This window comes from Schistocerca piceifrons, chromosome 2 (genome assembly GCF_021461385.2).
Source record: "Schistocerca piceifrons isolate TAMUIC-IGC-003096 chromosome 2, iqSchPice1.1, whole genome shotgun sequence".
Classification (NCBI taxonomy): Eukaryota; Metazoa; Arthropoda; class Insecta; order Orthoptera; family Acrididae; genus Schistocerca; species Schistocerca piceifrons.
Window position 1 is genome coordinate 754348371 of NC_060139.1, and position 12985 is coordinate 754361355.

At 45.0% G+C, this 12985-nt stretch overlaps 1 protein-coding gene across 4 annotated transcripts in view; it reads left to right on the top strand.

Annotated features, from left to right (window-relative positions):
- Positions 1–12985, top strand: part of LOC124777902 (protein PALS2) — a 354157-nt gene that overhangs the window by 131214 nt on the left and 209958 nt on the right. The window lies entirely within an intron of this gene.

Below are 12985 nucleotides of genomic sequence, written 5' to 3' on the forward strand. Positions count from 1 at the left end.
GCTTCTCTGAACAAGCGCGTGTGATAGTGCTTCTCTACAGCCACAACTTCCGTGTCGGCGAATTTTATTACGTGGTCAGTCTCATTCAGTGCATGCTCTGCCACGGCCGATTTCTCCACCTGCCCCAACCTGCAATGTCGCTTATGCTCTTTGATCCTGGTGTTAATTGATCGTCCAGTCATTCCGACATAAACTTTTCCGCATGTGCATGGTATACGGTATATTCCCGACATTGCAAGTGGGTCTCTTTTCTCCTTCGCCGATCTAAGACACTCTTCGATCTTCCTTGTCGGTTTGAAAATCGTCTTTACGCCGTGTTTGCGCAATATACGGCCGATTCTGTCCGTCACTCTGGCAATGTATGGCAGAACGGCCGTACCCGACATTTCTTTTTCTGGTTCCTTACTTCGCCGAGTGTTTGGCTCTGTTACACTTCTAATGTAATTTGTGGAGTACCCATTGCTCCGCAGAACAGTTTCCAGGTGTTGCATTTCTCGTTTGAGATGTTGAGGCTCACATATTCGTCCTGCTCTCGTTACGAGCGTACTAATCATGCCTCTTTTCTGGCTCTGTCAAACCACCACCCGAGCCAGAAAAGAGGCATGATTAGTACGCTCGTAACGAGAGCAGGACGAATATGTGAGCCTCAACATCTCAAACGAGAAATGCAACACCTGGAAACTGTTCTGCGGAGCAATGGGTACTCCACAAATTACATTAGAAGTGTAACAGAGCCAAACACTCGGCGAAGTAAGGAACCAGAAAAAGAAATGTCGGGTACGGCCGTTCTGCCATACATTGCCAGAGTGACGGACAGAATCGGCCGTATATTGCGCAAACACGGCGTAAAGACGATTTTCAAACCGACAAGGAAGATCGAAGAGTGTCTTAGATCGGCGAAGGAGAAAAGAGACCCACTTGCAATGTCGGGAATATACCGTATACCATGCACATGCGGAAAAGTTTATGTCGGAATGACTGGACGATCAATTAACACCAGGATCAAAGAGCATAAGCGACATTTCAGGTTGGGGCAGGTGGAGAAATCGGCCGTGGCAGAGCATGCACTGAATGAGACCGACCACGTAATAAAATTCGCCGACACGGAAGTTGTGGCTGTAGAGAAGTACTATCACACGCACTTGTTCAGAGAAGCTGTAGAAATCCAAAAACACGCGAACAGTTTCAACAAGAAAAAATGGTTCAAATGGCTCTGAGCACTATGGGACTCAACTGCTGAGGTCATTAGTCCCCTAGAACTTAGAACTACTTAAACCTAACTAACCTAAGGACATCACAAACATCCATGCCCGAGGCAGGATTCGAACCTGCGACCGTAGCGGTCTTGCGGTTCCAGACTGCAGCGCCTTTAACCGCACGGCCACTTCGGCCGACAGTTTCAACAAGAAAGAGGAAAGCCTTAAGGTAAACGGATCCTGGCTGCCCGTACTGCAGCGAACGACCGTCGCAGGTAGCAAGAGGAGAATCGCACCGGAAATGACCGCGGAGAAGCCCTCGGACGTTGGCGCGCCAGGTACATATAGTCTGCGGCCGCGAGCTCTCCTCCAGTTCACCACCGGCAATGGAGGGTGAAGCTTTGACAATGCCAGCCACTCGTGCTGGCGAAACGTCAGAAAAATCATTAGATGAACGTCGGCCGAAGAACCCGAGACAGAAGCCAATAGGCAGTTTGTCAACTCCCTACTTATCTCTCCCGCGGGAATCGCGAGGTCAGGGCTAAATTAATTACAGCGCGCACGGGGGCATTGAAAAAAACCATTCTTCCCGCACTCCATACATGAATGAAACGGGAGAAAAACAATAACTGTTGCAATGGGACACGCTCTTCCATGCGCTTCACAGTGGTTTGCAGAAGATAGATGTAAATGTTAGACATTTTTCATTGATGTCATATGTTTTCGTGTGGTCACGTCTATTAAGTATACATGATTCATGTGCCTGTTAATTTATCATGATGAAGTATTGAAGTATTGTTTTTTTTCCTATCTGCTAGGATCCTTCTTGATTGATTAATTTAACACTGAAAGCTTATGTCGCCATAAATTACCAGGCGAAATTTATTTTTTGAGGTCCGGGGATGTTTGAGGATCCTGTATCCTCCGATACCGATATATTTGTTATTCTTTTTGACATTAGTCGTAAGTTTATGGATTAGCATAATTGCAGATTATGTTTTGCAGCTAACCAAGACCAGCAATGTTGTAAAATAAATGCTTTCGATAGTCATGGGGTTGCAAATGGATTTCTTCGAAATGTCTATCGGGAGGTGCACTTTCAATTGCTATCGAAAAGTACTTTACAAATACATCAAGTATCGACTTCAAGTTAAATGTCAATGAATGAAAGTAACATATAAAGTTGCTCTGAAGTACTAAAAGGCGTTATGTTTTAATATACAGGTACTGTGGACTATTGTCTGTAAGGTAATGTTACACATGCACATTTAACGAAATCGACTTCATTTTGCTGTTAGTGATACAACGGTACATTAACTGGAATCGGTCGCTAAACTCATTTTCAAGGAATTGTAGCACGAGGTATCTGTCAAAACGCGCTCCTCCCCGCGCAGATAATGTCAAACAAAACTATAGTACCGTTTTGAATAAACCACGTTTAAAATCCAGATCCCTTATTAAAGATAAAATTTATCTATCGATAATCTAGATCAGAAAAGCGTTACGTAGTTTTCTCTGAAAGGTTGTTTCTGAGGAGCTGTAGCTTACGTTCAAAAGCTTTTCTTTCGTCGACCATATTGTTGATGAGATTATTTTCTTTTCAGAGTTTCAGACTTAAATAATTTAGGGGGGCCATAATGTCTGCTAAAAATCCTAGATCAGCTGCCCATACAGGGTCTTGCAAAAGTGGCTTCCAAAATCTGAGCTAAGGCGTGACGTAGTCTAAAATCGGGAAAACACTTTTCCTTTGCTCAAACAGCGTACCTCGGCGTGGCAGGGGATATCTGGTTACTCCTTTTTAGATGAAATCAAAAATTGTTTGAACTGATGATGAACGATCCCCTAAGAACGAATAGTGATCACGATGCGCACTTCTATGTTTATCAAGTCTTGAAGACCGATAACTTTTGCACAAAGAGTCTCTTGGCGTGCAAAGCGATGGACGGAAGGCAAATTTGGCATGTTTAACTTTTTTCCACAGCAGGCCGATAAACCCGTTTATTTACCGCGAATTGCTGACGCCCCTAATGTGGTTACGGAAAACAGGTTTTCGCAAGTGAGTTCAATTTCTTCAGCTGCCACTTCAACCATTTCTAAAATATCCGCCCCTGTAGCTGTGTCCTTCATCGAAATCGTATCCCGGAGCTTATCCGTTACGTGTTTGTCGTCGTCCACGCCACACAAAAAAATGGCTAACTGATCAGTGTCACTAACATCTGTGGACTCATCAAGTGTTATGTAACACGCTAGGAGGTTTTAAATTTTGGCTGCCAGTTGTTCACACAAATTCCCGACAATGTCGCTGATTCACCGAGATAGTGTCATACTGGAAAATGGTATTCTGCTGCATGCGGGAGCTGATGTGGTATACATTGTCTCTACCATGTCCAACAAAATATTCTTCGTTAATGGCCCTTCCATAAACCGCTTCCCAACTGCTGCTAGACGTAGAGCAACTTTATTACTATCTCTGAGTCCTTTCGCAACTCCCTTCATCTTTTTCGTCCTAAAATAGAGCCGGCTGCTGTGGCCGAGCGGTTCTAGGCGCTTCAGGCCGGAACCGCGCTGCTGCTACGGTCGCAAGTTCGAATCCTGCCTGGGGCTTGGATGTGTATGATGCCCTTAGGTTAGTTGGGTTTAAGTAGTTCTAAGTCTAGGGTACTGATGACCTCAGCTGTTAAGTCCCATAGTGCTTAGAGCCATTTGAACCATTTTTTGAACCTAAATTACAGTAAAAAGATTTTGTTAGGAATAATACAAACGAAAACGAATACACCTTCGAGAGGAATGTAAAAAAAAAAAACTTCACTTCGTTCTGCAGGACCTGTAACCAAAATAAACATGCTAAAGTATCGATACAAACCTCATTTGTGGATACAGAATTCTCTTCTGCAGGAGTTTGAAACTTCCTTAATTCTTCCTCTATGGCGTCCCCTATGATTTCACCATACTTTTCTGAATACAGCTTGCTGTAGTGTCTTCCAGCAGACGATTTCCTTACTCACGTAATTACTATACCGCAGATTAGACATTTGGCTTTATCGTCACTACCAACAAATAAATAAGGGGTTCTCATTCCGGGTTAAATGGACGATCCGAAATCTTTGCTGTTTTCGGAATAGGTTGTTCCATTATTCTAGTAAATGTCTTGCGCTTACCTGTTTCAGTGTTGAATAAGCCGTCTTATCAACGCATTCGGCAGTGCACCGCTGCGGCCTGATCATGCAAGCCGAGTTGAGGCGAATTAAGCCCAATTGTAGCGACGTCCGTGCAGACATTCTCTGCACCTGGCTTTGCAAGCGCCCGATTTTCCGTGTCTAAGAGGCCCTATTTTAGATTGATAGGTGTCTGTGTTATATTTTTCCTGCTTTATAGGAAACTTGAGGCCAATAAAAAAGTAGGAGACGAGCAGAGAGTAGGTCTAAGTAGATGTGTGAAATCATCTGCATTCAAGAGTAGTGTGGCTGTCGACTGATATCTTCTAGCATCAAAGGGACTAGCTGATTCCAGACAGTTCGACCTATTTGTTGCTGCAATGCTGCACCAGTAGCTTATGGCTGCATCTAGTGTTACCAATGAGACGAAAGATTCGTAACCAGTATAACAAATGGTAAAGCGAGACTCGTTTTCTAATTGGTATGAGCTTCTGATAATTGAGAAGAGTGCCATAAACCAGGCCGAGACCAGGCTCCGAACCAATTCCGAGCAGTTTCACACCTGCTAGTTTTTCACCCCGACTGTGCGCAATTGGCGTTTTACCACACTTTCTACGTCCTCGTCAACTCTGTATAAAGTTAAAATCTCAAAAGTTTGGAGATAAACACAGATAAAAGCACCAAATCCGGACAGCACATGGTTTGACAGGCTGTAGGACTTCCATGTTAGATACTGCTGCCCATAAAATGGGACGTGCCGTAACTGGTTCACTTCGGGGAATGCTTAGCGTGCACATCGTTTCCATTCGATATTCCACGGATTTATGCCTTGCGATACAAATCTAAAAAGGAGAAAATAAGAACACAAAATTCCAAGGTAAAAGTGTTTCTCTGGTTGGAGAGTCAGAGTGACATGAATATAATCTTATACAGCGTATTGTCAATAGGGCAAATTTGATGTTACCGGTTTTTGAGGTGTATGTGGACTATGCAGCCAGTCAGTTAGACTGAACGTTGTAGTGCTTTACTAAGCACGGTTCTTTTGGGGGTGGTACACTTTCGCCTCCCTCCCGCTATTGAACTGGTTCAAATTGTTCAAATGGCTCAAATGGCTCTGAGCACTATGGGACTTAACATCTGTGGTCATCAGTCCCCTAGAACTTAAACCTAACTAATCTAAGGACATCACACACAGCCATGCCCGAGGCAGGATTCGAACCTGCGACCGTAGCAGTCGCGCGGTTCCGGACTGCGCGCCTAGAACCGCTAGACCACCGCGGCCGGCGCTTTTCAACTGTCGTATTTAGCTGGTTATAGGGGGTACCTACAGTTTAATCTGAGACTCCAAACAAAAGTGCAGCGTGGCAGTTTTCACATTAACGAATCGTTGCCATGGTGAAAAAAAGCAACAGACGAAATCATAGCCGGCCGGAGTGGCCGTGCGGTTCTAGGCGCTACAGTCTGGAACCGAGCGACCGCTACGGCCGCAGGTTCGAATCCTGCCTCGGGCATGGATGTGTGTGATGTCCTTAGGTTAGTTAGGTTTAATTAGTTCTAAGTTCTAGGCAACTGATGACCTCAGAAGTTAAGTCGCATAGTGCTCAGAGCCATTTGAACGAAATCATAGGATCGATATGAAATCGAACCCCGGCCGTCTAGACTCGCGTCTTGCACTGGCTACAAAATAGACAGCCGTGCTCCTTTGTTTTCCTCTCACATCAGTGACGTATACCTCATTGCATTTTGCACGTGGCTTATTCTCAACGGGCGGTTTGCCTACTCACGGTACAATGTCACCACAGAAGTACACACAGTGCGCCGCTTAAGAAATGCTACCACGCTCACTGCGGAAGCTGTTAATCACTGTTTTCTTTGACTGTAATAGATCTTTCGTTTTAGCCACGATAGCAGCGAGTGGCATATGTGCAGAAGGGCTTGTCACACGTGTTACAGATTACAGCAGCATACCAGTTTATCGCCGGCCGCGGTGGTCTCGCGGTTCTAGGCGCGCAGTCCGGAACCGTGCGACTGCTACGGTCGCAGGTTCGAATCCTGCCTCGGGCATGGATGTGTGTGATGTCCCTAGGTTAGTTAGGTTTAAGTAGTTCTAAGTTCTAGGGGACTGATGACCACAGCAGTTGAGTCCCATAGTGCTCAGAGCCATTTGAACCAAGCCAGTTTATCGCACACGAAATATTTTATGAGTTGCGTATTCCAGAAGTAAAATTTAATTAATAGTCACGAAATATTAGTGAAGCTTCTGATTTTGTCCACTCTTTTTTTTCTAAATTAAACATTCGTTTTCCTTAACGTCTGCCTCACCCCCGACAGGGTCCGCAAATGATGTATAATTCGCCTAAGCAAGACAACTGCATGTCTGGCAGGTAAAAGGCTGTAAATCCATCTCACGCGGCTATAGGTAATTATTGTGAATGTAGTAACTACATGCTACTATTACCCTTTGCGGAACGGCGTACCAGTACGGAGGCGGCCATATTGTCGCGCCAGCCTACGAGCGTCCGGGTACGCTTTCGCTTTTTTTGTCTTGTGTATCTGCCACCGCATCGGTACGATTGCTCCCTTCTGTGAATGAATGGTGCTGAAAGCTGTTGCGAACATCTGTATCTACCTGCGTTTTAAGGAGGTCTAGTATGCATTCGATCTGTGGGAACTAAATTCAGTGCTTGCACTTATATTTTCGTGTTTGATGAAAATGACTCGTTCGAAAGGTTTGAGTGACGATGAAATTAGATAAATACTGCTAAATGCGGGAACCTGGTAGTAATTCGAAGGCCACAAAGACTCCAAGGTATTATCAAGAGAAAGCGAAGATTCATCGAGTGACGTTGAGATTATTCACCAACCGGGCCCTTTACAAGCGAGAAAGAAGGAAAAACTCGGAAACAGTGAAAATAGATGGTTAAGAAATGGCGTGTTTACACCTCAGAACTGCGCTTTTTCTAACGATAATTCTGGAGGGAGTCTTCAATGTGGACTAAGTGAGTAACCTGGTGAAAAGGAATCTTTTGAGATTGTTTTGGACAAGCAATTACGGATACATTATCAGTGAAACAAACGGATTTCGCAAAGTAGTGAAAGAACGCTGTCAAGGATCTTCCAGGGGGATGCAGTGGACAGATACAAGTGCAAACGAAATATGTCAGTTTTTAGCAGTCTGCGTGCTGATGTCTCACGTAAAAAAGGATAGAATAAAGGACCTTTGGTCTACAGACCCATTGACTGAAACTTCTTTCTTTTCGAAAGAAATGCCTAGGTACAGATTTCTGACGTTCTTCGAATGTTACATTTTAGTGATGCAGACGTTTTGTGAGACGCGGAGAGGACGAATAGGCTTTACAAAATAAAGTGTATTTTGAATTTTTTGACAGTGAAATTCAAGTTAATTCTAAATCCATAAAGTGATTTGTGTATTCACGAGTCTCTAATTCTGTGGAAAGGTAGATTTGTTTTCAGACAGTATGTACCAAATAAAAGGAACAGATTTGGAATAAAATTGTTTATATTGTGTGATGTTGAACTTAGATTTATTGTAGATATTAAGTGTACACAGGAAGAGGAACAGAAATCAAAAACACTTGTGGCCTTGGTCTTTCTGGCAGTGTTGTAACTGCTCTGTTGAAAGCTTGCCTCAACAAATAATTTTACGCTTATCAACTAATTAAATACAATAAAACGAGTTGACTGGAAAATGACAAGCCAGTAGCTTGTTTCACACTGAAGAGCCAAAGAAACTGGTCTCTCTCTCTCTCCCTATTCGTTTAGTCGGTTCCGACTCTTCGTGACCCCATGAACCAAATCACTCCACTTTTTTCTGTCTCCCGTAGACCTTCCAGGTTGGAACACATTGCTTCTGTGATGCCATCGATCCATCTCTTCCTCTGACGTCCTCTTCTTCTAGTTCCTTCAATCTTCCCCAGCATTAATGTTTTTTCCAGCGAGGCATGCCTTCGCATTGTGTGTCCAAAGTAGGTCAGCTTTTGTTTTAACATTAGACCTTACAGGGAGAAATCTGGTTTTATTTGCTCCAATATTGATCTGTTGGTTCTCTTTGCAGTCCATGGAACTCTAAGAAGTTTCCTCCAACACCACAATTCGAAGGAGTCAATTCTTTGCCGTTCAGCCTTTCTAATGGTCCAGGTCTCACATCCATACATCACGCAGAAGTGGCGCAACGTGACGAGGCGTGGACTCGACTAATGTCTGAAGTGCCCGCCAGGCAACCGAGCGAGGTGGCGCAGTAGTTAGTACACTGGACTCGTATTCTGGAGGACGACGGTTCAATCCCGCGTCCGGCCATCCTGATTTAGGTTTTCCGTGATTTCCCTAAATCGCTCCAGGCAAATGCCGGGCTGGTTCCTTTGAAAGGGTACGGCCAACTTCCTTCCTTGTCCTTCCCTAATCCGATGAGACCGTTGACCTTGCTGTCTGGTCTCTTCCCTCAAACCACCCAACACCCCGCCCGGCTAGTCGCGCGGTCTAACGCGCTGCTTTCCGAGCGGGAAGTTGTGGCGGTCCCCGGTACGAATCCGCCCGGCGGATTAGTGTCGAAGTTCGGTGTGCCGGGCACCCTGTGGATGGTTTTTAAGGCGGTTTTCCATCTGCTTCGGCGAATGCGTCCTGGTTCCCCTTATTGCGCCTCACTTACACTATGTCGGCGATTGCTGCGCAAACACTCTCTCCACGTATGCGTACACCATAATTACTCTCCCACGCAAAAACTTGGGGTTACACTCCTCTGGTATGAGACGTTCCCGGGGGGGGGGGGGGGGGAGGGGGGTCCACTGGGGGGTGGAACCACACAATAACACTGGGTTTGGTGTGGGGCAGCGGTGGGGTGAGTGGACTGCTGTAGCTTGTTGTGAACCACTGAGGGCTACGGCGGGAACGACGCCTCTCCGTCGTTTCTAGGTTCCCGGTTCAATACACACAATGTCTGAAGTTGTGTTGGAGAGAATTGACACCATGAATCCTGCAGGGCTGTTTATAAATCCGTAAGAGCACGAGGGGGTCGAGATCTTTCCTGAACAGCACATTGCAAGGCATCCCAGATATGCTCAATAATATTCATGTCTGGGGAGTCTGATGGCCAGTGGAATAGTCAGAAGAGTGTTTCTGGAGCCACTCTGTAGCAATTCTGGACGTGTGGGGTATCGCATTGTCCTGCCGGAATTGCCCAAGTCGGTCGGAATCCACAATGGACATGAATGGATGAAGGTGGCGAGACAGAATGCTTACGTACGTGTCACCTGTCAGAGTCGTGCCTAGAGTATCAGGCGTCCCATATCACTCCTACTGCACACTCCCAACACACTTACAGAGCCTCCACCATCTTGAACAGTTAGATGATGACTTGCAGGGACCACGGATTGATGAGGTTGTCTCCATACCCGTACACTTCCATCCGCTCGATGCATTGAGACCCATCCGACCAGGCAACATGTTTCCACTCATCAACAATCCAGTGTCAGTGTTGACAGGCCCAGGCCGAAGTAGCCGTGCGGTTCTAGGCGCTGCAGTCTGGAACCGCGAGACCGCTATGGTCGCAGGTTCGAATCCTGCCTCGGGCATGGATGTGTGTGATGTCCTTAGGTTAGTTAGGTTTAACTAGTTTTAAGTTCTAGGGGACTAATGACCTCAGAAGTTGAGTCACATAGTGCTCAGAGCCATTTGAACCAACCAGGAGAAGCGTGAAACTTGGTGTCGCGCAGCCATTAAGGCTACACGAGTGGGCTTCCGACTTCGACAGCCCATATTGATGTTGTTTCGTTGAATGGTTCGCACGCTGACACTTGGCCCAGCATTGAAATCTGCAGTAATTTGCAGAAGGGTTGCACTTCTGTCACGTTAAACCATTCTCTTCAGTCGTCGTTGATCCCGTTCTTGCAGGATCTTTTTCCGGCCGCAACGATGTCGGAGATTTGATATTTTACCATATGTCTGGTATTCATGGTCCACTCGTGAAATGGTCGTGCGGGAAAATCCCGACTTCATCGATACCTCGGATACGCTGTGACCCATCGCTCGTGCGCCAACTATAACACCACCTTCAAACTTACTTAAACCTACCATTGTAGCAGCATTAACCAATCTAACAACTGCGCCAGAACCTTGTTGTCTTATATAGGCGTTGCCGACCTCAGCGCCGATTCCGCGTGTTTACATATTTCTGTATTTGAATACGCATGCCTATACCGGTTCGTTTGGCGCTTCAGTGTCTTTAAGAAACATATGTAATTCGACTGTCCCAAAATAAATCGCTCCAGAGAAGCAAGGACTAGTCTTCAAGGAGTTAATTCAACCCAGACATCCACAGTAGCAAATAACTGCTACAGTTCAATTAAGGTAGCCATTGTATGCTTCCTACTTAACACTTGTTTGGCTCTAAGCACAATGGGACTTGAACATCTGAGGTAATCAGTCCCCTAGACTTAGAACTACTTAAACCTAACTAACCTAAGGACATCACACACATCCATGCCTGAGGCAGGATTCGAACCTGCGACCGTAGCAGCAGCGCGGTTCCGGACTGAAGCGCCTAGAACCGCTCGGCCACAGCGGCTGGCTTGTATATTTCATGTTATTTTGTTTTCTCTAGCGCGAAGTGCGAAGTGCCGTGGCATTCCATAAGGCACTGTGTGTTAAACGCTTGGAGCATGCACAGTGGCCTCTTCTTTTGCGGCTACCATAGCTCCCTCTGTTCACTCGGGTTTCCATTTGAATGCAGTGCTGTCGCAGTTCTTTAAGTACATATTTAGCATCTGCAAAAATTGTTCATATTTAACCAGAAACGATTAAACTTACTTACAGTTTGCCTTTCTGAGTTTGTTACATTAGCTCCTAGCGTAACCTGTGATTGTACTCATAATACTGCTGTTTGTAAAATGTTTTAAACAGTAAGATCGTACAAACATGGCATAGATATATGCGTAAATACCACACTAAATTCTTTTCAATCCAAACCCCTTAAGAACCGATTCATTTAATATACATAACTAACCTAATGTAATGGACAAATTGGTTGCGTTAACTTATTCATTTCAAAGGGACACCTTCTCTCCTTGAAATAAGAGACGAAGCGCTTGCGACTACGTTGGCTTGTACTGTCGTGAATCACATAACAGATTGACATTTCCGACACCACGTTTCCGCTTTCCTGTTAACTATGTACGCAGTTCCGTGCGGCATCTCTGTATGAAGCGACAGTGCAGTGTCTGTGTTTTTCTGGCTACGATGTAAGTTCCTTCGGCCGGTGCATGTTCAATGGAACTTTGCAGCGTAATTGGAATAACGCAGGCACTGCAATATCCTATTTATCCGCCGACATTGGGCAAGTGACTTTCAAGTAAAATGTCTCTCCTGTACAGGAATATACATAATGGCTGTACCGATACAGATTGTAGACGCATGGTTGACGACATATGGAAGTTTGTGTCTGGCAGTGAGTCGTGGACGGATAGCCAACAAGATGTATATGGAAAATGAATTAGAGAAGACACTTAAGTCTGGAACCGCGTGACCGCTACGGTCGCAGGTTCGAATTCTGCCTCGGGCATGGATGTGCGTACTGTCCTTAGGTTAGTTAGGTTTAATTAGTTCTAAGTTCTAGGGGACTGATGACCTCAGAAGTTAAGTCCCATAGTGCTCAGAGCCATTTGAACAAGCCAAGACACTTAAGTATCAGAATCCAATAAGAAATATGGTGACATGCTCCGAATTGTCTTCAATAGAATAGGTATAGGTTAGGAACACGTGGATTCCTCGTGGAGAGGGGATGGTTGGGTCACGTTCCCGACCCCAACCTCACCTGCGAGTCACACATGAAAAATAAATCAGTAGTATAGCAGATACAAGAACATGACGGCAAACATCTGGTGTCCGTTACAAAGGAAGATCTTGAACTCCCTAAGGAAGCGTTTAGAAGGCTGTAATTAACAAAAAATAACAAGACAGTGAAGGACTTTGCGATGTCGCTGTTAGAGACTGCTCTTCTGTCCACGTAATTTACCCTGGAAGGAACACACATCAAGGATTTACTGAATGAGTAATTTGGGTCTGAGAAATGATTATGAGGAACCTCAGGCTGCAGGAGTAGAAAATGTGCATGCTGAACTGCCATCAGTTGAAGGTGACAGTGAAGGTGCTAAATGTGTGCTACTTCTAAAGACTGAATATCATTCCTCATTCTTTGAATGCAGTAATTTATGACTGCAATTATCTGTCCCCTTATTTATGTCATTTCATTGTAAGCTAGCTATTTTTCTTACTGTTTTTCTCGAACTAAAAAAAAATGGGTAAAAAATGCTAAGGCGACCGCTCGCGATAAGCGGGAAATTCAGGTTCGAGTCCCGGTCCGGTACAAATTTTCACTGTCGTCATTCCATTCTACAGCTGATGTAGTCCCTATTCGCAATTGCTGATTTATTTGATCTGTATATATTGTGAATCGTGTTAACGTTGCTTTTCTCTTACCTGTATTTACACTATTTGAATGTGGTTTTTTTGAACTGGGTATGGAGTACTACAATATTTTCATAGATTAGTGCATAAGAACGACATTCTTGACCTGACCGGTATTCCAGGTACACATCTGGCTCACCTACCTGCCTACGCTGC